The 25,003-nt window shown below is 39.4% G+C and overlaps 1 pseudogene; it reads left to right on the top strand.

The window, feature by feature from the left end:
* The first annotated feature begins 3,952 nt into the window (after positions 1-3,952).
* LOC118613020 lies at positions 3,953-4,071 on the top strand (annotated as a pseudogene).
* The last annotated feature ends 20,932 nt before the right edge of the window (positions 4,072-25,003 follow it).

Below are 25,003 nucleotides of genomic sequence, written 5' to 3'. Positions count from 1 at the left end.
TCTGCTTACCATTTTATTCACAGTACTGGGCACATAGGTGCTCATAAATATTTGATAAATTAATAGTGATTTTTACAAGTGGAATTATTGGATCAAACAATTTGTAGATATTACATGTTTTCCTATACTTGTCATCCAAATTCCGAGGGTTTATTTTGTTTATGAGGGAGAGACTTGATCATGTTTCTGCTTCCAGGAAAGAACTGATGATAATCCAGAGTTTGAAAATCATGAAAAGAAAGGAAACTTGTTAATAAGGCAGACTCTAAGAATCTGGAAGAAGATAGGATGGAGAACACATATCGGATAAGAGAAAGGATATCACTGCCGCAGATTTACGTGGAAACGCAGGTAATTTTGTGGTTTAGGGATTGGGGAAAAGAAACGTGGGAAAAGGCTGTAGCCTCTGAGAAAGAAACAATGTCTGCGGAGAGAAGAGGTATCCATAAGGTTAGTTGAGCAGTTAGAATTCTTTTGGCTGCAAGGAACAAAAGATGCGGGAAGAATGGTTATTGAAAAGGCAATCAGCATGGTCTGTTACACCTGATAAATATTCAAAATGGTCACTGTGCTCTTCTTTCCCTTTTTTTGCTTCCCCAACAATTCTGCCCAGAAGCTGTTAAGTGGAATTGGCAATGTACGTGTCCATGCCTGAGACGGAGAGCGGAGTCAGAGACTGAGCAGGCTGTCCCCAGGAAGACAGGAGTCACCTTTGTGCACGGTGCCAAATGTGTGCAGAGTGAGGAGAAAGGCTTCCGCGTAGGAAGGTGAGCCATCAAAGAGTTTAGGAGGGAAGCAGGGTAAAGAGGGTGTGCCTCAGGTGATTATCACGCAACACCGGCAGGAAGAGGAGGACTTCCACATGGGGTGGGGCTGGCATAGCCGGCAAGGGACGTCAGTCAGCACGGGTGAGGAGGGGAGCCAGGCACTGGGGAGGGGGGGGGGCCTGGCCCTGGAATTGTAATGGCTGAAAAATGACTGCTAGAAATTTATTACTTGCAGGAAAATTACTGCTTGGCTATGCCCATGGGAACATGGCTATGTCCATGGGAACATAGGCTGTTACCCATAGGAACATAACATTCTAAACAAGCTCTCTGCTTCTGTAACCCCGCTTACACACCTGACCTGTAAACAGAAGAAAGATAGCCTTTCGTCTTTAGACAGAATGAAGAATAGGATTTTGGGCTTAAAAACCCTGTACCTTTACATTTTGGGGCTGCTTAATTTGGGGTCTGCATACCCCTAACAGACCCAGCTGGCTGAATAAAGAGTGTTTCCTCTAACTCACTGAGTTCCAGTGGTCCGTGTGTCTTTTGGGGGCTGGCGGCTACAACAGAATCAGAGCCCAAGAAGCAAGATGCAAGGTGGATGAGAAAGGCATCTGTGTATGAGGAAGGCCCAGTGCAATGTTTTAGAGTCTGACAGGGTAAGGATGACAGCCAGTGGGAGAACAGAATTGGGTGGGTGACATGGGAGCCCTCAAGCGCCTGTTGATTGATGAATGGATAAACAAAATGTGGTACATTATTCAGCCTGAAAATGAAAGGAAATTCTGACATATGCAACAGCACGGATGAAACTTCAAGACATTATGCTGAATGAAATAAGCCAGAAACAAAAGGCCAATTCTTATATGATTCTACTCACACGAGGTATCTAAAGTAGTCGAATTCATGGCCGTAGAAAGTAGATTGGTGGTTGCCAGGGGCTGGAGGAAGGAGAAAATGGAGAGCCATTGTTTAATGGGTATGGAGTTTGATTCTGGAAAGATAGAGTTCTGGAGATGGGTGGTGGTGATGGTTACACAACAATGTGAATGTATTAATGCCACTGAACTGTACACTTAAAAACGATTAAAATGGTAAAATTGTTTTGATACAAAGGACGTGTCTGGAACAACTGGTAAAACTTGAATGGGATCTGAGATAAAGTAACGTGTAGATGTTAATTTCCTGATTTCAATGGCTGCACTGTGGTTATTTAGGAGAATCTCATTGTTTGTAGGAAGTACATGAAAATATTTAGGAATGATGGGGCATCAAATCCATTGTTTGCTCTCAAATGAGCTTGTTAAGGGTGGAAAATTTTCTAGTAAGCCAGCATTAAGGATTTACTCTGCTTCTGTAATCTGCTTACTTGATTGATGTTAACCAGGGTGTGGTAATCTGCTCAAAGATATGCTTAACCAGGGTGTGGTAATCTGCTTACTTGTTTTATGTTAACCAGGATGTGGTTCTAGGCTTTATAAGCTACCTCTTTTGGAATCTCAGGACTTATCTCCTCTAACCCAGCGTGATCGAGAGTCAGTCGCTGACCAGCTAATAAAGGCTCACAATTCATCTCAATTGGCTTCGTGGGTCTCAGATTTGAGTGAACCACAACGAGCTGAGGGAAAAATGTTTTATGCTGTACTTATGACTCTTCAGTATGCCTGAAATTATTTCTAAAAAAATTTTAAATGCAAACTAAAAAATGAAAATTAGCTGTCATCTGTTAAACAGTCGAGAACAATGAATCCCAGGTTAGTTTTAGCATCGGGCTTTGAGCTCAGTTCTCCTGGCTTACGGTCTGGAGTGCCTTCCCACACGTCAATGCAAAGTTAACACCACAAACACTACATCCCTTGTACGGACTTTGGATATATGGGGTTTTATTGTTAAAGGTTGGCTTTTTCTAACTACCTAGCACATTCTTGCATTATGAGTCACCATCCTCCAGATAATGCATCATCAGGAAAGGTAGATATAAATAATAAGAAAAAGAGAATAAAAATAGGAAAGTAAGTGTGATGAACAGATAAATTGTCTTTGAATTCTGAACTAACAAGTGATTCTAATCGTTTTTATATTTTATATTATATTTGTCACATAATGTGTGCATTTACTAGAAGGTGTGCTTTATAACTTCCTTTCATTGTAAGTACACTATACTCAAACAGGAATTACTGTCTACTGTCTACCTATTTTAAATTACTTTCATATTTTACTTGGACTTATAAAGCCTGTCTTTTTATTATATAGATACACAAATTAATCACTGAAAGGAATGGTCCAAAAAGCCGGTTTGGGATTGGAATAGAACTGCTAAATAGATTTATGGTTAACTTCACTGAAGAGCAGGGAAAAACTGAGATAAGGAACTGGCCTTGGGGGGAAGGAAGGGCTGCTCCAGTAAATTCTTCTCTATTTAATGGCCTAAGGGAAGATGGTAAAGGTCAAGAGCCAAATCTGACCTGTTTTTGCATAGCCCTGGGAAGGAGTATGGTTTTAATGGATGAGTATTTGCAACAGATTTGAGCCCCAATTAAAAAAATGTTATTCCTAAAAAAGAAATTTTTTTTCATTCTTTTCATTGGTGAACCTTTTATATAAATACTTATATAATATCCTCAAATTTGCCTCTTCAAAGTCTAAAATATTTGTTCTTTATCCCTTTACAGAAAATGCTTGCCAAGTCCTGTCTAGGTGCACAGGAAGAAAGGAGTCGGGGCAAAAGTTGAAGGAGACTTTATTATTTGTAAAGTTGTCTGTTGAGAGTGATGGAAAAGTGGCTAATAGGGGCTAAAAAGCGTTGTAAAGTTTTGAAACAATTGCTGTGGGAACTGCCTGTGATAAAGACAGTCCGAATCATGCAGAAGTGTTAAGACTTTTAGTAAGTTATGTTTGTGCAACTGGTGAGTCACATGCAGCGGAAAGAAAATTAGATTGTTACCTCACTCCACCAAATAAACTCTGGAATAATTAAAATTTTAAATGTGAGAAAATGAAAACAGTAAAGTACCAAAAGAAAGTATGTGTAAATAACTTTTATAAATTCGAGATGAGAAACGACTTTTGACACTCGATAAAGAATTAAATAAAAGTTGTGGCTGTATATTTGACTTCATAAAAAATTTAAAACATATATAGCCCTACTCCCTAATTTTTTTTTTAATAAAAAAAAATAAGTGGTTTATGGCCATGCCACCCTGAATGTGCCCAATCTTGTCTGATCTCAGAAGCTAAGCAGGGTCGGGCCTGGTTAGTACTTGGATGGGAGACCACCTCGGAATACCAGGTACTGTGGGCATTAAAAAAAAAGAGTTTGATGAAAATTAAAAAATAAAAAATAAGCAAGGCTAAAAAGCAATCCACAAATGGACAAAAGTATATACAACATATATTGTAAAGGGGTAAGACTATCCCTTAATAGTATTTTATTTTAAACATTTTCAGCTGATGGCGATGTTCTTTGTTCTGTGACAAGTCAAGTGAGTCACGCAAATATAATTGGTGAAGGCACCGACTGCCCTGCAAGAAGGTTCTAACAAACCTTTTTGGTGTGTGTGTATGTGTGTTTCTTTTCTAATTAACAAAAACTGGCTCACTTCAGTGATGCATTTGCCTTAGGAACCTAGTACATCAGGGGTCCCTAACTCCTGGGGGCCATGCACCTGTACCTGTCAGTGACCTGTTAGGAACCAAGCCACACAGCGGGAGGCAAGCGAAGCTTCATCTGTATTTGCAGCCGCTCCCCAGCGTTAGCATCACAGCCTCAGCTCCACCTCAGGTCATCAGGCACTAGATTCTCACGCGAGCACCCATGTCTGGTGCCAGAACGGTTGGAGACCTCCACAGTATGTTATAGGAAAAGGGAGACCCAGTCCCTAGTGTCTGCTCACCATCATCTGAAGTTAAGGAGACTTTACGTGGATGTGCGAAGGCCCAGCGGCAAAGGAGAACTGAATAGACACCAGTTTTAGTTCTCTCCACATTTGACATTTAGAAGAGGACTCTGATTTGCGCTTCAGGCTGAGTAAGTCCCCCTCAGGATTCTCAGACAATCAGAGGAAAGAAAGGGAACCACGATGGGAAAAACCGGATTTCTAATGTGGCATGTGGGAGGCCTCAACTACAGCAGAGAAAATGAAGAGGTAACTGACCATATTTGCCCCTGAGTTTGTGGAGCAGATCATACTAGGTATATTAGTATGGAAAGAACTCTTCAAAATCAAGGAAAAAACATTCAACACAAAATAGACAAAAGGCATGACTAACCAATTATAGAAGAATAAAAATGAATGGTCATTAAATGTATGAAAAATGTTTAAGGTGCACTGATAATAAAAAAAAAGCTATAGAAATAAAATATAATGTCATTTGTCACAGATTACATGGTCCAAGACAATATTCAACATTGTAAAAAGATGTGATAAAAAATGGACTTCCATATGCTATAAATTAAGAGGTACAACAAATTATTATTATATATGTAAATTAATATGTGTTTAAGAAAATAAATAGAAGAGGGATTTCTAATAAAATAATTAGGCAAGCACCTAAGGATATGAAAACATTTGTTGTAAAGTAGTTAAATAATATGTGATTCATGAGTACAATTAATTGTGACTTGGAGTAGAGTTTAATATAAGAGACTGGTGTGAGCCTTCCAAATTTATGAGAGTCCTAAGATTTTCCTTCTGTTGGAATGTCTATATTATTGAAAGTTCATTTGCTGCCCACCACCACCAGATCCCACCCGCAACTATGCTTAAATTGCAGGAAATTCTGTCAGCTGTTCTTAACAAGGACAAAGTTGAATGAGAAGAAGGAAAGAAAAGGGAGGAACTGGCATTTCCCGGTCTGCAGAAAGTTTGACTTTTTCTGTGGCTAGAAGGAACGTGGGAGCTGAGGGATGCTCCCCGGTCTTCTGTATTATCACAAGGGAAACCCCGCTAGTTTCAAATGACACGTAAGTGCGATTTACTCCTTTCCAGAAAGTAAACTCCTTACTGACCCCTTCCATGCCACTACTAACAAGTCCACCTGGACCAATTCATCCGCCCTTGTTCTTTAGATATAAAGAAAACTGTATAATTTGTCATCAAAACCAAAGCACTTGAGGATGAAGGGGGATGCTAGTAATAATTACACTTTGACTATCGTGAGGAAACCAGGGCATATAGTCACCCTATTTATATACCATAAGATTTTGTCATACTTGACGGGGAAAACAAGTCTAATTGACTTCAGAGATTAGTAGCTGTAAACTGAGCTAAATCGAAGCACATATCAGATAGCTCCTAACTAGAGATTGAGTTGCATACAATGTAGAGACACATAGTACAATAATTTTTACAGATATCCATGTCATAATATCATCTTTTTTGTCCTGTTTTTTGTTTTGTTTTTAAGTGTATTTCCTAGCTTTGTCCATTGAAAATTCCTAGAAGCAATGACAACCCAGTTTCTAAATATTATTCCCCACTATAAAGAACTGAAACTCCTTAGAGAAATGGCTGAGTCCAGGTCTGAGGCAGAGAGAGTACAGGGTAAGCCTGCAATGTTTGGTTGTGCTAGCAAGCAAGAAAGCGTTCAGAGACTATTGGGAACCTATCAAACAGACAAAAGACCCAGAATGAAGGGTCTCCCACTGTTCAAATTTGAGACAATATGAGCATCGAAGAGCACAAGGATGGTAAAGAATTACAGCATGCCTTTTTTTTTTTTGATTATTCTATAGTTCACAATGATATTAGGGAGAGAGAGAGAGACAGACAGACAGACAGAAATGGTGTGGATGCCCTGTTCTACATCCTCTTGAATTCTGTTGCGGCTACCCAGTTTCCAGCACCCTGACAGAGTCCCACCTCAATGCCTGTGCTTGCCTTCTCCGCCTGAGGTCTTTCTCAGGAGCCACCTAAAGTATGTGGCTGCTGAGGGAGGCAATCCGAGAGTGTAGAGGGTTTAGGAAGGTGGGGGTGGTTCATATCTCCCGGGGGACAGCTCCTAACTAATGGGTGATGGAACCGGTGGGACAATTCGGAGGCATTCCACGTGGTTTCTCAGTGGGCCCCAGCGGGACCGAGCCCTAATTATCCACAACAGAACCGTTCATTAATTTACCCTTTATTGGCTTTTCTCCCTGCCCTGCTCACTTTTCCCACTTCCTCCTTTGTTTCTGGTGTCATCTACCCAATAAACTACTCACTCCCAGGTCCTGTGACTTAAAGAGAATAGAAAAAGGCGGAAAGGCTAAGCTCTTCTTATAGTAGAAGAATCCCAGCTAACACATAAAAAAAAAATCATAGCATTGGGAAAATCACCGTTTTGCAAACACCACGGAAAATTTGATTCAGGCAAGAGCCATTCATTTACACTAAGATCACTGAGTGAAAGGCTAATGGGGAACAAGATATTCACATGGTCTCAAAGTATCACTCCTGAGATTACTCAATGATTACAAGGAGAAATACTTGTTCAGTAGAGCAATCTAGTCACCACCCTTACTAAGTTGTATTAGTCAGCTCGGGCTGCTGTAACAAAATGCCATAAACTGGGTGGCTTAAACAACAGGAATTTATTTTCACAGTTCTGGAGGATAGGAAATCAAGATCAAGGCGTTGGCCAATCCAACTCCTGGAAACCCATAGTTTCTCCAAGGTTAATGTCAAGGGGAGGAGCCGGCAGACTACCCACTTTACCATATTGGTCAAAAGATGCCATTAAACACATTCGAATGATGCTAAGGGAAAAAAAAGCGGAGTCGAGTCCAGGGTATGGCGCGAAAAGCAAATGAATGAATAAATGAATTAAACACGAGAAGGGCCTTGTGTGGGGCAAAAAGTCACATCATATTGACGGTTTTATTATGAGAAATAGTAATTCTTTGCTCCATCACCCCCTACTCTGATTTCTACAACCCCAAACATTCAACTTTATCAGGTTTTGCTTTTTGGTACATAGCTTGTATTTCTAAGTAAAGTTTAAAAACTCATTTCTTTATTTTCCAATTATAGATGTCTTCCATCAACTGTAGAGGGAGATTTACTGTGAAGCTAATAGAGCATAAGTTTCGAAGTCCCTCACCCTCACAGGTCCTTTCCAAGGCCTCATTCTTAACTTTGAACATGTAATTTTATATTACTTTTCTTAAAAGGCACACTTGGAATTGTATAATTTTCTGGACTTATGAAACCCAATTTACTACTGATTTGCTACTGCTTTGGACGTTGAGGACTGAGCTAACTTATATCCCGCCCCCCTCAACACACCCACAAAAAGACTCAGATCTCTCCTTCCCAATCTCCCACAATTTTATTACATTTAAAAATTATAGCCCATTTACCATGTTTTAACCCCCAAGTGCTCTTCCTTATCTTTGCTGCATTATCTTGTTTTTTCTCGTGGGTACAATATCTTATCTCTCTGGTAATACTGTAGGGTTTGTTTTGTTTTGTGGGTTCGCTGGGTTCTTTTTAGTTTAGTTTAGTTTTATTACTGAAATTGTTTGTTTCCTCTAAGTTCCTTCTTTCCTTATGGTTTGTTTTGGCCTCTCTCTTATATTGGAGACTTTCCTTAAATGGGTGGTGGTCCAATCACATTTAAGAATGAGGCACTTAAAAGCTGATAAGGAACTCAGGTAGGGGGAGGTTTCTAAGCGGTGGGTGTGGTAGGCAGGCTCTAAGATGGCTCCTGGGGTTCCTCGCCTCCTGGTAGTCCTGCCTGTGCACTGAAGAATTAACCTTTCCCAAAGAGAGGTCTGGCCTTTGCCCTCAGCATCTGGGAGGTCATCTCTAAGCCCTTGGAATGTTCTGCCTGATAAGAGTGCTTGTTTACCTGTGGGCCTAGAGCCATGCCAGATACTCTACGCTAACCTTGTGATTTATGGTGAGGGTGGGGGTTGGACCATGCAATATCAGTTCAACCTCCAGTGGGACTGGAGACGAAGGTCAGCCATATAGGCAGTCAATCATGTTTACATGTTTGAGCCCCAGTAAAAATTCTGGACACCAAGGCATGGGTGATTGGCATACATCGCTGCCATGAGAAGTAAGTGCCATCTGCACAACTCTCGCGTGGAGGGTGACTAGATGCTCTGCACCTAAACTCTCCTGGACTCTGTTTTATGTGCCTCTTCTGGGGGATTTTAATCTGTGTCCTTTCACAGATTAACTATAACCATAACAGCTTTCAGTGAGTTCTGTGAGTTCTTCCAGCAAATTGTCAAACCTGAGGGTGGTCTTGGGGCCCCCCAGAATTGTGGTGCCTTTGTGTAATCCTCTCCCCTTGAGTGTGGGCTGGATTTATTGACTCATTTCTTATAAACAAAATATGATGGAAGTCACGGTATGTCATTTCTGAGATTAGTTTATAAGTAGCCCGAGGTTTCCATCCTGGGTGCTCTCTCTTGTACTAATTACCCAGGGAGAAAACAGATGTAACGTCCTGAGCCAGCCGCGTGGAGAGGCCCACTGGCGAGGGTCCAGTAACCACACACATGATCTTGGGAGTAGATCTCACCTCAGTTGAATCTTCACATAAGACTGCAGCCCTGACTGATGGCTTGACTGCAGTCTTGCAAGGAACCTCAAGCCAGAGGTATGCAGCTAAGCTGCGCCCTGATTCTTGACTCATAGACACTGTGAGATAATAAATGTAATCAGGAATGTGGACATGAATTATAAAACTATACATAGATATGCATTTTATATATACGTATATATTTATATATAGCGTGTGTGTGTGTGTGTGTGTGTGTGTGTGTGTGTGTGTGTGTCTGTTTAGCATCAAAGTCAGGATACTGGTCATCTGTGCAGTAATTTGTTATACAGTGAGCTACAATGTAAGGTGACCAGGGGGAGCTGTGTATTGTGCCCACAAATGTTTTTATCTGGAAGGGTTTTTTTTTTTTTGCTTTCTTTTCTGGGGCCATTCACCTTCTTTCTAGAAGAACTCCCTGGCTGCCTGAGTTCAGAGGCCAGAGCTGGAAAAGGGACCAGATTTTCACTTATTCCCTTCCTTTTAGACCCAAAGCAAAAACCCCTGCCGTAGGTGTGTCTGCTGTGCCTTGATCTGGAGTCCTTCCCATGCCACCTATCTGAAGAGGCTGTTGCCTGGAGAAGGGGCGAGATGGGTTCAATTGCTCTGTATATAGATATTCAAAATTTTTTCTTGTTTTCAGCCCAGATCCTTGTTCTCACCTTTTAAGGTTACTAGCATCATTCGCAAAAATCGACTCCAGAAGAATTATGGCTCTACCATGAAAGCCAAAACTACAAAGCTTTTAGGAGAAAATATAGAATATCTTCATGACCTAGGGATAGAGAAAGATTTCTTTAATCTAGCTATAATGAGTACCGATTATGAAGGAAAAAATGATAAATCAGTCTACATTGTATATAAGAACTTTTGTCTTCTAAAAACACCATGAAAAGAGCAGAAAAATGAGATGCAGATAATTACAACACATATACCTCACAAAGGGTTCATAAGCCATCTGTATGAAGGTATCAAAAGTCAGTAAGGAAACAAAGGCAACCCACTGGAGAAAATGGGCAAAAAGCCTTGAATGGACAATGCACAAATGAGGACATTTAACAAACATATGAAGAACTGCTTACTATTGTTATAATCCGTGAAGTGCAAATAAAAACCTAACTCAGCCACCACAATATATCCATTGGGGACAAATCAAATGTCCATCAGCAGAAGCATGGTAAGTACATTGTTTTTATGTTCGGGCAATGGAATATTATCCTTACACGAAAATGCACAAACTAAAGATACATGTACCATAATGGATGAATCTTGAAACATATGTTTGCATAAAAGAAGCAAGATACAAAAGGATAAATATAGTATGATTATACAGACACACACATATGTATATATATATATGTGTGTGTGTGTGTGTGTGTATGTGTGTGTATATATATATATATTCCCAAATCAGGCAAAACTAAGAATGTAGAAATAGATTGTAAAACTATATATAGAGAGATAATTACCATAAAACATAAAAGTCAGGACGAGGGTTATCTGTAGGGGGAAAAGATTATAATCAGGAAGGAATGCGAGAAATGTTGCATTTCCTGATTTGGGTGTTTAATGAGTATGTGCTTTATAATGACTGGTTATCCTATAATTCTTATTATAGGTATTTTTCTGTATCTCTGTTATATTTAGTAACAAGAAGTTTAATTCTTTTCTGCCTCTTATTTTTGTTGTTACTATTACTGTAGTTCTGCTGTTTAAAATGCTATTTTTATCTTACTCATGATTATCTTTATAATTACAACTTCATGCAATATCCTCTCCCTCCTTCTTGTTTTTAAGCAATATGTATGATTCCCTGCCACGATGACATGACCTTGTATTCTCTTCCTTCTGTCTCGCCTTGTCTTCCTCCATCTAATTTTAATCGGTAATGTTACCTGGCTCAGGGCTTACTTTTGTTGCATTAAATATGCTTATCCTTTTTCTACTTGATTTGTGACCTTTAAATTATACCTTTCGATTCTGAGCTATCACAGATGAGGCTTTCAACCTTCCAAATTCTACTTCCAAATTCTCTCTCCCTTCTCTCATTTTTGGGTAGTTCTGGTCTCCCTACATTGACAGAGCATGTAACATTCTGTCACCTTCATTACCACCTGTATTTTTCTTATCCCTACCTTTATTTTGTTTTATTTGTTTTAGAGCTGAGTTGATTCTCACTACCAGCCCTTTAATTAGAGTTTGCCTATGTTCCCTCAGCTGGCGGCGGTTAGTTCTCTAGCAGTTTCCTCAAGAAGGGTTCATATAATCAATATTCTCTAGGCCCCCAGGCTTAAAACTGTAACCTTTATGTGTGAGGGACAGTTTGGCTGAACAATAACTCATCTGTGGCTCAATTTCCCTCCTTGAGTATACCATAGGTAGTGCTCTTCTGTTTTCTGGCATTCAATTTTGCTGTTGGAAAGTCTATGCCGATTAGATTCTCTTTCCTTTTTAAGACTTTATGTGGCTGACCAAATAATTCCTCCTTGAAATTTGGATAGATTTAGTTTTTGCTTGAATTTATTTACTAATCGTTGTTCTAGCAGGCCACTGAAATGACTGGACAAAGGCCTTGCCCAGAACAGAGACTGAGGCCAAAGACTTTCACACTCGCCTTTCCTTCAAGAGGTACTATCTCTCTGATCCAAAATAATCCTGCCCAGTAACTCTGTCGCAACACAGAAAAAAAAAAAAAAATGAGGTATAACTAACGTGCAATAAATGCACATACTTAAAGTGTACAGTTTGATGAGTTTTGACATACATAGTTTTGACATACACAGGAGCCCTATGTTCGGCTCCAAAGTATGTGAATACACAGGACCTCCCTCGGTAGCTCATTGGATCACTAACTCTTTGAGAAGAAAAAGTGTCAACCTTTCTCCAAAGGAAAACTAAAGAACACATGCAACAGGAAGCTTAGTATCTCAGCTAAAATCTTTCAAATACAAGTCTGAGGTTTTGCCTAAATTTTCCTGGTTGGTTTTTTTTTTTGACACTAGTGTCTTTTCTTAAATTTAATCCTAAATACCTTTCTTTTGAAATATGATTTCTTTATTAAAAGTGTTTGGATAAATAATATGTAATTATTAGTAGTATATATATTATTATGTGATTATTATATAGTCTAAATTTTGGAAAAGTGCTCTAAGAACTTAGAAAGGACGACCTACCACAATGATAAAAGAATCATAGTCCTTTAAAACTGTACATAGATCCATGTTTTTTTAATGTTGTCTAGGTGCTGAAAGCACCAGGTTGTAAAAACCATAGCATTTACGAATTACATATAGGTTTTCCCCAACATACTTTTACAATTAATTTGCAAAGATTTTTGGCTGCTCCCTAGAGAATTCTATCCTTCTATAAAACAAATACTTCATAGTGGGAGACTTCTGGCAAGCACCAAGTGATCATGGCTAACCTCACCAGTAAGATACAGAAGTATTATGTTTACGATGCACTCAAAAGGGCACATCGCCTTATGATCTTTCCAATAATGCAGAACCTCAGTCTATTCATGAGAAAACATCAAACAATGGCAGGATGATTGTTCCAACTGTGGGACAGTATATAAAATATCTGACCAGTGTTCTTCAAAAGTGGCACGGACTGCTTTGTCATTACTAAATATTTTGTGTGTTCGTTACTTTTTCATGGTTGTAAAGCATTTCATAGTTTGGATGTTATATAATTCATTTAACCAGTTCTCCATTAACACACACGTAGGATATTGTTGTTCAAATAAGTATGTAGGGTTCATTCTTGGATCAAAGAGTACATGTATTCCAAAAAAAAAAAAAATGCATAGGTATTATCAAGCTGCCTTCTCAGAAGGGTATAGCTGTTTATAGCACTGTTTGCTCCAACCTTACCCTTGACATTATGAAAGTTCCTCTTCCCTCAAATCTCCTGCATCACTGAGTATTATCAATTATCTTTATACTTAACAATATAATAGAATAAAAAGTGATTTGAAGGAGAATTCTGGGAAGGTAGCAGAATACAAAGCACCAGGAATCTATCTTCCCACCTAGACAACAATTATACAAGCAAACTCTGTCGACAGTAGCTGTTTTAGAACTTCAGAGTCTACTGTAAGGCTTGCAACTTCCAGGGGAAGGCTTGCACAGTACATGATGGTTAATTTTGGTCCGTTTAAGCTCTTAGCTCAGCAGCGGCTCCCCATGCCCTGCATCCCAGGCCCATAGCAGGCAGCTGTGCATGTGTTCCAGGAGCAGCCCGCATGCTGTTCGTGGAAGCCAGGGTGGGCAATAAGGACCCTGTCCTCTAACTGTGGGGGAATCTGTGTTCTGATGGATGATTGCTGCTTCCGATCATGGAGGTGCAGATGCAGAGGTGGACAGCCGTTGTTGTACACACTTCCCCCACCTGTTACAAGACCTTCCAGCTCGAGCTGAAGTGACTTCCTGGGAATTTAAAGAATTGATGCCTTTTTTAATTTTTCGCTTTTCTATTTTTCCCTTTTTGAGACCCAGACATCTAAGGATTAGGACATTCCAAAGCAAACGTACATACAAGGGAATTTATAAAATCACCATGCATGCCTAGGGAATGGTGTGGGCTCAGAAAAGATGGAAAAGACATTAAGTTTACACCTCAGGTTTATTCCCAGCATAAGGAAAGTCTGCAATAATCAAAAAGAAAAATGAAAACAAAAACAAAAATATAGCAAACCCTGGGGAAGGAGAATCTGATTTCCATAGTTTCCACATTTTTAGATTCAAAAGTCCAGTTTTCAACCAAAATCACAGAGCATTTAGAGAAACAGGAAATTATGGCCCATTGAAAAGAAAGAAGCACATCGACAGAAAGGGTCCCTGAGAAAGACCGGATGTTTTAAAGAGATCCAAAGAAATAAGGGAAAGAAAGTGCATGAAGTCAAGAAAATAATGTACGAACGAAATGGAAATATCAACGAAGAGGCAGAAAACATAAAATGAAAACAAAAAGAAGAGTTGAAAATTGCGATAAATGAAACAAAAAGTTCACTAGAGGGACTCAATACTAAATTTGACCAGGCAGATTTGATTAGATTTGAAGATAGGACAACAGAAAATATCATGTCTGAAGAAGAGAAAGAAGAAAACTGAACAGAGTCTAAGGGGCCTGTGGGTCACCATCAAATGAGTCAATATAAACAGTGCGGTGATCCTAGAAGAAGAGAGAGAAAAGGGGGCAGAGATATTGTTTGAGGAAAGACTGACCCGAAACTCCCCAAATTTGAAAGACATAAATGCAAACATCCAAGAAGCTCAATGAATTCTAAGCATGATGAACTCAAAGAGACCCAAACCAAGACACGTTATAATCAAACTGTCAAAAGACAAAGAAAGAATGTTGAAAGCAGCAACAGAGAATGACTTGTCACATACAAGGGATCCTCATTCAGAAACTCTGGAGGCCAGAAGGCAATGGGCCAATGTATTCAAAATGCTGGAAGAAAAAACTTGTCAGCCGTAGAATCCAACCCCTTAGCTGGTAAACCCGTTCTTCAAAGCGAAGGAGAGATTAAAACATTACCCACCCACCCCCACATGCCCCCCAAAAAACGGCTGAGGGAGTTTGTTTTCACTAGACCTGCCCTGTCAGGATGCTGGAATGCTGGAGGGAGTCCTGCAGGTTGAAAGGAATGGACAGGAGACAATAATGTGAAGCCATATGAAGATACAAAGTTCTCAGTACAGGTAAACGCATGGGCCGTTATAAAAGCCAGTATGTAACTTTGGTTTGTAACTCCATTTTAAAAGCACAATTATTTTTCTAAAAGCTAGCATCAGTGTCATTTTGGTTTTTAACACCCTAAGTTCTTAAGTAGTTAAATTTATTCCTATTTTCCTTTATGGTTTATAGGTTTTCAGATATGCTTTTAAACAAGGTTTCACCACTCCAAATTTTATTTTGATTCACCCATACTTATAGTGCTTTTATTCTTTACATTATAACTTTTAATTTATCTAGAATTTATGGTTGTACAGGGAATAAAGAAAAAATTGAGGTTATATATTTTTTTCAAAATGCCCTTACAGTTTTCCTAACATCTTTTTTTTTTTTTTTGAGTAATCTATCTTTCCCCACTGATTTGAAAACAATTGTTTAATACATACTAAATTTTATGTACATTTAGGTCTATTTATTTTTCTACTTTCAATATTTTTCTTTGATTTGATTTAAGTCCATTTCTGCACTAGTGCCAATATGTGTGGATTACTGTAGTTTTATAATAAGATTTATTATCTGGTTACTTGGTATGGCTAGCCACCTGTTCTCTTCTTTACCAGCTGTTACCTGGCTCTTCTTACATGCTTACTCTTCTAGATAATTTCATGAAATTATAACCGAATAAGCAAGCACAAAACAATTGGTATTTTGGTTTGGAGGCATCTTGAAATTACAGATTGATTTGATGAGAAATTGGTATATTTATCATCTAGTTTAGTCTTCTGAGCCAAAAATTTTTTAAATTTTATTCAATGCTTTTTTAAAAATATATTTCATTTTAATAAACAGTTCTTGAATGCCTCATATATATTAGGTGCTGTGCTAGGTATCAGGGACACTAAAATTAAGACATGGTCTCTAGGAACGTGTATCCTGGCTGAGAGGATTGACATAAAATATGTTATAACTTAAAGAACATAGAGACGAATGTAACTGCCTCGCGGAGGAGAGTGGCAGGGAAGGCTACGACCCTCACCTGTTCCTTCCAGCAGAGGGGAAAAGGTCTTTTCAGGAGAAGAAAAAGCATATGAAAAGGGACGAAGTAATTAAAGGGTATGTCACAGTGGTTTTAGAGAATTATGAATAATTTCACTACCTCTTGAGAATTAGGTTAAGACAATGGATTGGTAGATGAGACTTAAAAGGTAACTTGTCTTAGATTTAGAAATATTAGCAAAATTTAATACGTGTCAGTCACTGTTCTATGCACTTTATGTGTATTATTTCACGTATTCCTTACAACAACCCTATTAGATAGGTACAATTATTTGCACCTTTTTTACAAGGAAAACAGACACAAAGAATAAATAAACTTGCCCAAGGTCACATAGCTATGTGACAATCAGATTTACTCTTAGAATTTTGACTTAACCACTAGGCTCACTACTGCCTCTGAAAAGTTTTGTATGCCAGGGTAAAAAGTTTAGCTTTTAATTACAGGTAACAAAGAGCCAATAACGATTTTAAAGAAAGGAGTGACTTATTAGGTTAATTTGGAGGGGAATATTAGCTTGGTGGCAGCTTTGAGAGTGAAGAGGAAGGAAAAAATCTTTACAAGGAGAACAGGGAAGAGGCCGTTCCTATCATTCAGAGACAAGGAGGACCTGATTTCATGACAAACGGCAGTGAGCACAGAGGAGCTCAGGATTAGCGTGACATTACCAAAGTAAACGAATAAGGTAAAGGGCACAGGCTGTGAGGATTCCAGAGGTGTCAGGACAACAAGTTGAGTGTGAATCTTGCAGAATATCCAGGTGGAGTTGTCTAAAGACTGCTCACAGCTAAAGATAACAGATTAGTGAGTCATCGGGGTTATTGGTGGTAACTGCAGCACAGGGAATGGATAGATGGCTCAGTGAAACTGGGCAAGGGAGCCTTAGGCGACATCAGCTTTTAAGCAATGTGTAGAAGAAGAGAAGTAGCCTCCAAAAGCACAGATAAAGACTGGTAAAACAGGTAGGAAGATAATAAACATAAAATAGAAAGCAAAAAATGCCATAAAGAAGTACAAAGGAATGTGGGAGTTCAGAGGCAGATTACAACATCTCTCTGAGCCTCTGCTAAGTCATTTGTAAAATGAGGTTGGACTAAGTTGTCCCTGAAGTCTCCTTTGTCTCTAAACCTCAGGGTCCCACTGACAGGGGAAGACAGAGGCCCAACCCCTTCCCTGGAAGAGCTGTCAATCTACGGGGGGGCCCAGGCCTACACAGGCAGACGCACACGCGCACACAACTGAGAAGATCGTTTATAACTAAGGGGTGGATTTTGCGGCACAGCCTATGGGCTGCAAATCCAGAGAAGGAAGAGAGTCCGGGAAAATGTGCGGACGCTTGATGGAGGAAGAGGGTGGCAATGGGCTGGATTTAGACAGAGAAGAGGCAAAGGGTGGGCAGAGATAAAGGTGCAAGTCCCCTCACCTGACTGCACTTGGAGGCCTCAGTTGGGAATTCATGGGAAGCAGGGTTTTAGATTGGTAGGGGAAGGCCTGGTACTGGTGGTTTTCGTAAACCAGAGAATGGAATTTAGAAATGACGAGGAGGCTATAGAGAGCTACTGCAGATCCCTGGGCAGGTCTGTGATCTATTTAAAGTATAGGATGTAGGCAAGTTGATATCAGCTATTTTTACTGCGCAAAATGTTACTGCTCTGGCACTTTTTCCCATTGCCAATCTCACACTGTAATGGATGCTGTGGTGTGCTTGCTGCCCAGATCATCGGCCCTCTTCCCCGCCAGGTCTGAAGCACTCCAACTTCCGGGCGAGCAAAAGCTGGCCATGACCTTGTGCAAAGTCATGCCACCTCACCGGGAGCAGCCCACATTCAGTAACCAGTCGATGGGTTTACAAAGGCCCAGCCAACCTACCCAGTTCAGAAAAGTCGACCGCGTCGTCCCAGCTCCAGAGTCGCGAGCAGGGGCTGACTGAGGCCTTGGCCGCAACAGCGTCGGTCCATCCTCTCCTGGCCTCTCCTGCCGCCCTATCCTCTTCCTTCACTCCCCACACGTCTCGACCCCAGGAACACTTCCCAGTTAACTTCCTGTATGCTAATTTCCATCTTGGAGTGTTTTCCTGGAAAACCAAACTGCAACACACATGATAATTCTATTTTCAGTCAACTTTTCATCCATGCTATTTAACAATCTAACTGTAGAGAATTTTTGTGAGCACAGGTTTTGGTTAGAGCAGTTTTTCTCAACAATTTTGACATTTGTCGTTTAGAACATCAAGATTACCTTTTATAAAACCTGCATTATCTAAGATCACATACCCCTTTTTTGGCAATATACATCAGGTCGGTTTGTGAAGAGAGTATAGTAGAAGCATAACTAACGGATGCCAATCACAAGAAAATAACGAGTTGGTGGTAACCACGCCCTGGTGGGCTATACCCTTGGCTGCTGAAGCACACTCCTGGGTGCCTTGTGTAATAACACACCTGCAGGTCACAGGTGCTCTGCAGAAGTGACTGATCAATCCCTAGCTGGAAATTTTACAGAGTGCTGCTTCAGGTCACAAAGAAATTGTGACACCACTTGACTTTTTTTATTTTTTATTTTTTATTTTTTTGCAGTTGTCCAAAATATCTTACTTTTATATATTTTGCGCTTAGCACCACTTTTTAAAAAAAAAAAACCGTCAACCATTACACTACCAGATGGCTCTCAACTAAGATATTACCCTCTTCCAGTTTAAAAGCGTCACGAATGAAGTTCAGAAATTTAAAGCTTGGAATAAAAACAGTCAACCAAACATCGTCATGGTAAAAGTGGTGATGACGTGGTTGGCACTGAAGGGTCGCCTCAGCGTCCCGAGCATCAAAGTACCCATGTGAAACACCTTGCTAGGACGATGGCTGATCTGGCAGCTTTTGAGGGAAAGCGGGGGGGTTGGTCATCTGTACTGTTGACGGCCCACGTCACTTCTGTGTCCTTACGATGTTTTGTTTTCCAAAATGTCCTTTCTTTAACAAGATTAGTAAATGTAGTTTAGAATAACCTTCATGCTTACTGAAATTATCAAGTTTTTAACCCTCAAGTAGATGGGCTTATATTGCACTCTTTATAACACATACAAATTCTGCAAAGGGAAACGTATTGAAAATGCCGGATCTGCAACTAACATATTGCCAGAGAATAAGTTATATCCTGTGCTATAATTATGTATTCAGCAATTATGAACACTAGGAGAAAACAGCAAAGTTGTAATTATACCAATTACAATTGATTAGTTGGCTTTAACATAAAAAGATGTGCTCATTTCATTAGACTCTCTTACTCCACAAGAAGGCTCTAATAGCTTAAGATATCTGGTTTCTCTTTAAAATCCCTTTTTATAATTAAAATCAGTGAATTTGGAAGAATACTGTGAATTTGTATTATTACCCATGATAAAATTTTATCTAGTTGTGCTACAGTGTTCATTGTGTTATGCTATTATGTTTTCCAATTTTCTAGTCTGTTTTTCCTGTGTTATCAGAATACTATCTGCATTTTTTACTAAACAAAATAATACAAAAGAACTGTAATAGCTGGAGTACATCAATATCCACTACCGTTAACATCTTGTTAGAAATTGAGATTAAAGGAATTGAGATCCTATGGAGAAATTGAGGTGGCAAGGTAACTGCTATTTAAATAAAAAATTCTGTTTCTTTGCAGGTCTCCAAAGTGTGAATTTGACAGTTTAGCAGCACAAGTTGATAATCTCATACTCTTCTGGCAAGTGGGTGCTCTTTATATTTTTAACAATTAAAGTGAAGTCCATGTGAGATTAAATTTAAACTAAAAAAAACCAGAAGGATCCTTCAATGTGCGAAACACCATAGCAAATTAAATATCTCCATTTTCTCTAGTCATGGAATGGAGAACAAACAGTTGTTAGGAATTGCTGCTGCATGAGTAATTTATTTAACTTTTTAGTAACCTTGTGCCCTCTCTGGTCAAATTAGAATACTGCAAGGAATAAGCAGTTACTCTCTTAAAAGTAGGAGAGCATACCAAAATGTGGATCGAAGGGAGACTTTCAAACTTAGCGTGAAAAGTACAAAATATAAAATAAAGGCAAAGGACATTTAAGTGTGGCTAAGTAGATGTTCTTAGCGTCAATTTTCATGAGTGGCTAAGATTTAATTATAATTATAATTATAATCAAAACCCTGGCATACATGGTCATTAACAGAATTCAATTTAAGAACGCTATTTTCTAAACTAAATGCACATTTTTCCTTTGAAATAATTTGATCGTATTATATGGAGGAAGAAGGGAACACTAAGGTAGAATGAAGCTGAGCTTTTTACTGTCCTGAATTCTGTAACCGTAAGCGCCACGCCTAAATTACTTGACCAAAATTTTAAGATCTAGAAAAAGAAAAAATTATGTTAGGGTTATTAACACCCCTCCTTCTCCTATTGTATTTAAGGCACTTCTTTTTTCTCATTGAAATCTAACGGGACATTTGGTAGACCTTCCATTTCATTTCTAGGTTCTGCAGAGTGAGATTATTTATTCGTATGAAGAAAATTTGATTATAACAAAATGCTGATACTCATTTTAAAGGCATTTCTATCTGTAGCAAATTGTATATAAATTAACATTGCTAGTGCCCTTTCTGTCCTCAATTTTTTTGACATTCTCTTGTAATTAATTTTTTTATGATGGTGCAAAATCAGCTTTGAGAAAACAAAAGTTTAACTTAAAGAAACACGAAACATTGAAGTTGGTATTAATGATTTTTTACTGTACAGTAAAATCTCATTTTAATGAATATGAATTGCTATGTTGTATCCAGATCTCATTAAAATGGAAATTTACTGCTACTGTGCATAGACAGACTATTTAATCATTTAAGTAAAATAAATGCTAAGTATATTGTTCACACTATTACAGCACAATATCCTTTTTCTTTGTCTACACACCACCTTTTTTTCTAATGTTAGCTTGACAGTAATTTATAGTGTGATGTTAGATAAGGCATCGCTATCTAGGTGTGAGATTCCTGGTTTGTAAAATGTGGAAATTAAGGGCATGACTTGCAACTCGCATGGACCATTTCAGTTCCTATCTCACTGGACACGACCTAGTCACATGGTTTATGCACATGATTAGATGAGAACCTGGGAAATTAGTTCTTAGCTGAGCGGCCATGTGCCCAGCTTAAAATTTCTATTATCATAGAAGAGGGTAAGTAGTGGTCCATGCTACAATAAGTTAATGAGTTAATAAGCTCTGAGTTGATCCCTTTCCATCTCAAAAGACATATAAGAATTCAACCAAATGAGATAGTATTAATAGGGGTAATCTCACATATGCATCATATATTTTTAAGGGCAACTATTAATATGTTCAGATCTTGACCTACTGTTAGTAATGAATTACTTGTCCCTCATCTCTCAAAAAATCACTAGAGCAAAGTTAGGAGCTGTTGACTTTTGTGGTGATTTCTCAGCCCATCTATATAATAGACCAGTAAAAATATCCCAGTTCTTCACTACTAAAATTATACCGTAATAAACATAACGGGTCTATTATACTTTTTTCTATAAAGAAAAACATTATGGGAGAATCCGGGGGAGAGTTGTTTATCATACTGGGCCAGCTACGTCCAAGGGGTTCTCTCTGAACTAGAGAAGATCTGATGTATAAGATATTTTTATCTGCACAACTTCTTTCTCTCCTTCTGCTGGTAGAAGCATCTTCCCCATCTTACTTTGGGGAATTATGACTCTGATCCAGTCAACTGCCCACTATAGGACTCTTACCACCGAGATGACAGGTACATGACGACGGAGGCCTGGCTAACTACGGCACCCCAAACCCTTGCCATACCTCCGAGTCCGAGGATTGAACCTGGAGCCCAGACCAGGTCTGCCAGAATCCTTCTCTTGAATTCCACATTCTGAGACAGCTAAAGTGGGATGATGTAAGCCGCGAGCTGCTCTGGCTGCTGTAGTACACAGGAAGCCTGTCTGTAGGAGAGAACAGACCAGAAAAGCAGAGACAGAAAAAGAGAGATGAAAAACAATTAGTATGACACAGAATTCTTGGATTTTGTCCACCCTGCAGCCAGCTCCACCTCTGTCCTTACCAGTTAAATGAACTAGTAAATTGCCTTTTACTGCTTAAGATAGTTTGGTCAGCTTTCTGTCTCTTGCAAACAGAGTTCCGCTATGCAGAAATAGACTCTAAGGATGAAGGAGGCAAAGAGGCTCTAATGTAATAAATGCTAGTCCTTAGGGTAGACAGCAGGGTAAAACATAATACACAAACTTTCATTCATAGATAAGTTTACAAAATGTTCCATTGGTCCATCCTATTCATTTTTGATTCCGTGATATCTAATACATTAGCATTAAAATTAAATGAAATGTAGGGTTTCTACCTGTGGCCATGTACTCCTCTGGAATCAAACATAAATAGTACTTTCTGGTACACAGAGTGGTTATCTTTGGCTTATAAATAATTTTCATTTTTTTTTGTCTGCATTTTCTGAATTGCCTATATAATATCTTTTTTACTATGTTCATCCAAGTCATTATTATTATTAACTATTGTATTAGTTACCTATTGATGTTGTAGCAAATTAGTAACTTTAAGCTAAACAAATTTATCATTTGACAGTTCTGGAGGGCAGAAGTCTAAAATGAATCTACAAGGCTGTTTCTTTGGGAGAACAGTCTTGGGGACATTTGTTTCTGTGCCTTTTCCAGTTTCAAGAGGTTGCCTATATTCCCTGGCTCGCAGCCAGCTCCCTTCATCTTCGAAGCCAGTTTAGCATCCTACTTCCCTCCTATGAAGACCCTTGTAATTAGACTGGGCCGCCCAGATAATCCGGGATAATCTCCCCATCTCAGAAACCTTACTCACATCTGCAAAGTCCCTTGTGCCAAGGGTGTCAGGGCCTGGATAGACATCTTTGGGGGCTATCATTCAGCCTACCATGGCTATCTACATATGAATGAATCTTGAAAGGTAATTAATAGAAATATATTAACATCAAAACTGAGAAGACTGAAAAGAAATCTGAGTCCATCTGTGCTACTCTAACAAAAACACCATAGACTAGGTGGATTAAAGAACAAACATTGATTTCTCACGTCCTGGATGCTTCGAAGGCCCAGATCAAGGCGTCAGCAGATTTGGTGTCTAGTGAGAGCCTACGGCCAGGTTCATAGCCAGCAGTCTTCTCATTCTGTCCTCACCTGGCAGAAGTGGGGAGGAACCTCTCTGAGGTCTTTTTCATAAAGGCACTAATCCCACTCATGAGGCCCCACCTCCAATACCATCACTTTGGGGATTAGGCCTCAACGTATGAATTGCAGGTGTGCACAAATATTCAGTCTATAGCAGAAGGCACTATTTCCATGGTCGGATGAAGGTCCTTGGGGAAAAATAAGTGGAACAATCTCTGGTTCCAGCTTTCCTGATTAGGCTCTGAGTTTTCTGGCAATGCTGGAAAGCAGGCTGAGTACTATAGGCTTGGCAGGAATAAATCCAGGGGATGAACTACTATGAAATGCCTCCATCAGGACACAGAGCAAGCCCGGCGTAGGCCAGAAATATGGGCCAGGCTCACAAGGGTATGCTGCTCCTCAGGGTAAAAGCTGGTACAGTGGTAGCGAGCATCTTTGTGACGACAGCTTTCAAAAGGTTTCTTTCTGGAGTCATGCCATCCCAATATGAATTGGTTGTCTTCCCTCTGAGTGTGCAGACAGTGTACGACCCTGGAGTCCCTTTCTCCTTGACTCCCTTCCCCCTGTGTTAGAGCTGAACAATGCATCCTTCAGTAGCTCCTTTAGAAAATGCTCAGGAAGTAAATATTTTTGAGATCACACACTGAAAATGTCTTTATTCTATCCTTACACTTAACTGATGATTTGACTATGTATAGAGTCCGAGGTTAGGCATTTTTCTTAAGAATTCTGAAGGCACAGCTCCATTACCTTCTTTCCGGCTTCCAGAGTTGATGTTAAATCCGAAGATATTTCGATTTTTGATTTTTAATATAACAGACCCTCTTCTCTCAGGTCTTGCAGAATCTTTTTGTCCGTGCTGTTCTGAAATTTCACAAACACTTCGGAGTTGGTCTATTTTCACCCGCTGAGCTGGGATCTTGGACTTTGGGAATTCAACCTTCAGCTCTGGAAAATTCTGGATTTTTGTTGATGAGTCCCTCTCTTCTGTTTTCTCTGTGCTCTTTTTTTTGCGGGGGGGGGGGGAACCTCAAATTACTTGACCTTCTGGACTAGTCCTTCTACTTCTTTGTTTTCCATTTTTGCCTTGTTGGCTCCAGTCTGAGCAAGTCTGTCAACTTTAATTCCTAACTCCTCTATTGAATTTTAATTTCTGCTACCATGATTTTGAATTTCTAAGAGCTATTTTGTTCTCCGAATGTTCCTTAGTAAAATGGCTTCTTGTTTATGTTATGGCTGCAGTATCTTCTTACTTCTCTGAGGATGGATGTGTTTTTTAAAAAAAACAAAAGGCTTTCTTCCTGCACTATCTGTTGTTCGGGCCACAGGTTTCCTGTGTTTTGTTTCTTGTCTTTCGTGATAAAGATGTCTCTCACCTATCTGGTAATCCTCAATTGTCTGTTCTATTTAAGAATGGGTAGGGGTTGTTGAACCTGACTACTGAGTGATTGGCTGGGTCATTTGTTGGGAAACCCTCAACTTCAATACCGTTAGGCTAGTCATATTCTCCAAGACTTTTCCAATTCCTGCTGAGAGAGGGAAAAGGGCAGGGGACGGAGGGATGGATCACAGCCTTGGTATGTGTCCATTCACATAATCCGTTTTCAATACAACACCATAGCCCTCAACCTTGTCATATGAAGTTCCTAGTGCTGCCATAATAAGGAGGGTGTTTTAAAACACCCAAAGAACGTCATTGCCTTACACTTCTGGAAGCTAGAGTCTAAGGTGTTAGCACGGCCATGTTTATTTAAGGGTCTAAGGAAGAATC

This window comes from Rousettus aegyptiacus, unplaced genomic scaffold, assembly GCF_014176215.1.
Source record: "Rousettus aegyptiacus isolate mRouAeg1 unplaced genomic scaffold, mRouAeg1.p scaffold_m13_p_17, whole genome shotgun sequence".
NCBI lineage: Eukaryota > Metazoa > Chordata > Mammalia > Chiroptera > Pteropodidae > Rousettus > Rousettus aegyptiacus.
Note: the sequence above shows the minus strand (reverse complement) of the source record. Positions and strands in the feature narration are given on the sequence as shown.